General features: G+C 46.7%; 1 long non-coding RNA gene across 1 annotated transcript; it reads right to left on the bottom strand.

The window, feature by feature from the left end:
• Window positions 1-3,451: 3,451 nt before the first annotated feature.
• Window positions 3,452-4,329, bottom strand: LOC120663585. Its single transcript, XR_005670541.1, has 2 exons — window positions 3,992-4,329; window positions 3,452-3,887 (listed from the first exon to the last, which is right to left on the bottom strand). It is a non-coding gene; the product is annotated as an uncharacterized LOC120663585 (long non-coding RNA).
• Window positions 4,330-4,648: the final 319 nt, after the last annotated feature.

Below are 4,648 nucleotides of genomic sequence, written 5' to 3'. Positions count from 1 at the left end.
TCCGATGGTTATTATAATTAGAGTGGTTGGATTAATGATGGCTAGATGTTTCTGATTTTTGTGAGAATTTATAGAATTTCTCTAATTTTTTAGAGTGTCCACCTAGGATCCTATGTGGCTTCATGTGAAGGCTCCAAAGGAGCCTCCAATTAGTAATAGTAAGATTCTATTTGATTTATTATCAATCTTCTAGCACAATTGGCACCCTCCTAATACGACATTGTTTAGTGCTCTTTGTGTCTCTATGTTCTATGGCCCAGCAGTCGCCACTCGATCAATCTGCACCTCAGTATTCCTCATTTCTGGACCAAGCCTATGTCGCTCCACTCCTGCCTGCTCAACAAATCGAGAGCACCAATGCAATTTTAGCTAGCCGGTAGTTTTTTGTATGGAGGTCGGCTTTGGAGTGGTCTGGCAGTCTCGTTGGGCATGAAGCAAAGACAACGCAAGCCTTGCCGTCGGCTACACGAAGTGGGTGATATGACTCCAAAATGGTAATGGTTCTATTTCATCCCTCATGCCTCCCATTTCTATTTCAGGTAGAGTTTTGCTGTCACCAAGATGGTTAGCATGCTTCCTTAGAGAACCTTCAGACTAGCTCTCAAGCTCTTCTTTTTTAGAGAAGCTTCAGGGTACCTGCTCAGACCGAGGTGCCAATTTATAGCTGAGTTACTCAAAATTGCTGATATGTATAATTACTTCCATCAGTACCCACGTGACCTTTCCAATAATTTTGTACACACATTCAAAAGAGAAATAAATCAACAATATAGCATCTAAATTCAATTCCTCGAGGACAAAACTCAAAATTGAAACCACCTTTCAAACCACTGAAAGGGTCAAATTTGTCCGGTTTCGATCTTCGTAATCCAGTTTTGTAGTTTAGTGTTTTTCCTTATATATATTTTTTGAATTTCAGTTGACCAATTTTATTGCTGGTACAAATTCTAATGGACCCGGATAATGACCTCATCGTCGATGTTAACCTAAAATTATTCCTACCAAATGGTGGATTCCCTATTGTTACAATTTCTTGGGCTGAAGAAATAGCTTGAAGATGTACTAGCAAATATATGTCATGAAAAAAATATTTCCAATAGTAGATCAACCCAATTTTTGGGTCATCAACAAATGTTGTAGTGGAATATTAATTAGCTCACGAGATAAAGAAACGTGGAAACATCTCGATGAAAGTTAATCAGCTTCATGAAATGCAAGGCCTTCTTGAACTGATGAATATTGTAGGGGCAAAGAGAGATACGGGAAACAAAGCAACCACAAAAGAATGGTTTGACACTGGCATTGTTGATTCGTTAGTAACTCGAGCTAGTCGACACGCCAGGTTAAGCTAGTTGGTGACAGGCAAGGATCCTAACTAGGAGCGAAGTGAAACTAGCTAGAACGCACAGCATGGCGACTAGTGCCACACCTGTTACAGTACATATACATTACACGTTGGTGCACGGATTTGGTGAACCCTAGGCCGAATGCTCCAGTATACATCATCCACCGGGATTGGTGGTGTAAGTATGATTCCTCATGCCTCCAATTTCTATTTGATCAATAGATAGTTTTATGGTATGATCGTTGTGCTTGTGTGCTTATGTCTAGAGAGCAGTGGACCTGCACATTCTTCCACTTCATTTCTTGAATTTCATTACAAGTGTTATCTCTACGGAGCTCTTTTATATCCAAGTTTCTCAATCAACAATTAAGTGCGTCTGCAATTTACAACATATCGAAAGTTTTTATTACAGCAAACTGCCCTGTCCACATGTATTGGCTATATATATGCATCTTTGTGTCGGTAACTAACTGAGGACAAGGAATGAATGGTTCACTTTCATTCCTCATGCCTCTCATTTCTTTTTTTATAGTACGAGAAGACAAAGCCACAAAATTGTTGGCATGGTCCCTGAGAGTAGAAGAGACTACGCATGAGGCCACAGGTCATGAGTTCGAACCTCGGCGGACGCACATTTATCTAGGCAGGCGCTCGGTACTAATGTGACTTTTTCTTGTAGTGGGCCAATCGATACATGTTAGCCGTCAGGGGCGGGGCCTAGGATTTCAAACATGGGTATTCAAAATCTTGAAGAGCACTTTTTTGACAGCCTAATTCTAATTTTTGGCATGTCTAATTGATTATAGCATGAATTAATACTAATTATACACTATGTAGCTAGTTTTTTATTTTCACTTATGCAGGAAAAGGTATAGGGCATGCATAGAGTAATAACTACTATAGTTACTTCTGAAGTTCTAATCTAATCTGGGCCCTGCGCCTTAAAGATTCATAAGCTAAGAGCAGCCGCAACGGGCCGTTAATCACTCTCTGCAAGAGAGCCATGTCAATGTTCGTGTCCTACACGGAGGGAAGAGGGAGAAACGGATGCCACTGCATCTGGCGAGAACCGCTAAGCATCATTCCACGTGGACACTCCCACTGCTGGCGTCCACTGAAGCTCAGCCGATTTGGACAGGATTCACCACCGGCACCCATTGGAACTCACGTGTGTCGCCCGAAGCTCTCCCACCGCTGGCGCCCGTATAGGCGTATAGCTCAGCCGGTGTAGGCTTCACCACAGTCTCCCCATGGGAGCTCCAGGTACTGGGGATCGGAGGCAGGCCGCGGACGCCAGAGCGAAGGTGGCTTGGGCGCAGCCGTAGTCATCGAAATTCCCAGGATGGTGGATCGAGGAACGAGGAATGGGAAATTGGGAACGGCACTTGGGATGCACTTTTACACAAAATTATTCGCCCAGGAATGGCGTTCTTGGAACATTGAACGTAGGGTTGTTCCCGTTCCCCGGTGACTACGGACGCACTCAGCCAGTCACCGGAGCCGGGAGGTGGCCTCCGACGCAGGTGCGGCCTCGCGGCTCAGATGGAGGTGAGGACAGCGCGTGAGCTCCTCCGAGATGCTCTAGCCTGGGGCAAGGTGGTCAGCTGGAGCCCGGCGGCTGCTGGAATGGGGCCAGAAGGTGCGTTGCAGTCGGCGTAGGCACATGGGAGGGTGCAGGGGTCGGGGCGAAGGTGATGACGCGAGCCAGTAAGCCGCGGTCGGAGCAGGCCGGTGAGTGTGGTGGCAGTGGCGTTGTGCGTTGGCCGTTGGCATGGTGGTCCCTGAGAGTAGCATCATCAGATTCATTGGCTGTTCTCGTCTAAATCTCGTGCTTCATTATAGTCTCGTTTAAATCTTGTTTCGATTAGCAAAGGGCAGGGCACCATTGATTGCTAATAGAGTGATCGAGTACATAGATGGAACTGCACAAAAATTTCGTCTTTGCTTCAGTTAAACAGTTCTAGATATATTTCAGTTTGATCTTTCAGATTATCAAAAAATTGATACAACACCAATTAGATCTTATCCTATTTTTGCTTCTTTTTAAATGCTTAGCAGTCAGACACGACCACACTGCAAGTTTATTCAAACGAAGACAGGCTTGAAAGTGCTTGAAAATAAAATGTTTATTCGAACAAAGAAACCTACAGATGATGCAGAGACCGATAAGCATACGGGCTGGGATGACATCAGATCCCAATTTATTTTAATAAGCAAACACACAAAAGCTGAACGCCCAAATTAACCAGCTGGTTCATGATCGATTTTGCTAATTAAGCACCGGGCTTCATGTAGACACCGATGGCTGTGAGGTAGGCCTTGTACTGGTAGGCGAAGAAGCCGACGATGCTGCTGTTGTCCGTGATATATATGGGGATGTCGAAGGACGACTTGGGTTCGATGACGGAGCCACTGACTCCAAACGGTCCGCGTATTTCTGGAGGTTGGTGACGATGGTGAAGTTGGTGATGCAGACCATCCCGTTGGCGATGCCGTGGATCCCGTGAACTCTCTTCACAACCTCGTCAGGGCCAAGGGTAATCTGCACATGGTGCAGGACAGATAGATCTCGCACATGTCGATCACGAAAATCTGAAGGACAAATTGATGAGCTAGCAAAGCAATTAGGGGTATTAGCTTAATTACCGTGGTGGCGTTGCCACCGTCGCCACCCCATTTGGTTGTGGTGTGCTGCTGCCCGTGGGAGTCCTTGTAGGTGAAGGCGAGCGCGTCGAGCAGATCTCCATGGCCGATGGTGATGCTCTCCAGGCTCACCGGCGCTACGATCGGTGATGTCGTGGCGAACCTCGGCCTCGAAGCCAAACGGCCCGATCTTCACCACCGAGTTCTGCAACAGCTAGAAGAAAGCTGTATGAGTAATTGATCGAGAGCCGAGACAACACATTGAGGACTACTATGTATTCAGTTCGAGGGCAAGAGAGCAGGAGACCATTTCGTTGCAGTTCTGCAAATGCCACAGAGACGAGACTCACTGCTACAAAATAGGCCTTTGTTCCTAGCCATTTGTCCCGGCAGCCTTTGGGCCCGGGACAATAGGTGGCTTTTGTCCCGGGTCCAACGGCTAGCCGGGCCAGCGGGGGGACGGGGGCCTTTTGTCCCGGTTTGATACACCAACCGGGACAAAATGGGAGCCTTTTGTCCCGGTTGGTGCCTCCAACCGGGACAAAAGGCCTTGCGCCCCTTATCCCCTTCCCTCTCCCCCCGCCCGAGCCATTCAGCTCACTTGTTTTCTTGCTGTTCTTGGCTCGGGATAGAGGAGTTCTTGCTCATTTTTTCACCACA

This window comes from Panicum virgatum, chromosome 3N (assembly GCF_016808335.1).
Source record: "Panicum virgatum strain AP13 chromosome 3N, P.virgatum_v5, whole genome shotgun sequence".
NCBI classification, from domain to species: domain Eukaryota; kingdom Viridiplantae; phylum Streptophyta; class Magnoliopsida; order Poales; family Poaceae; genus Panicum; species Panicum virgatum.
Note: the sequence above shows the minus strand (reverse complement) of the source record. Positions and strands in the feature narration are given on the sequence as shown.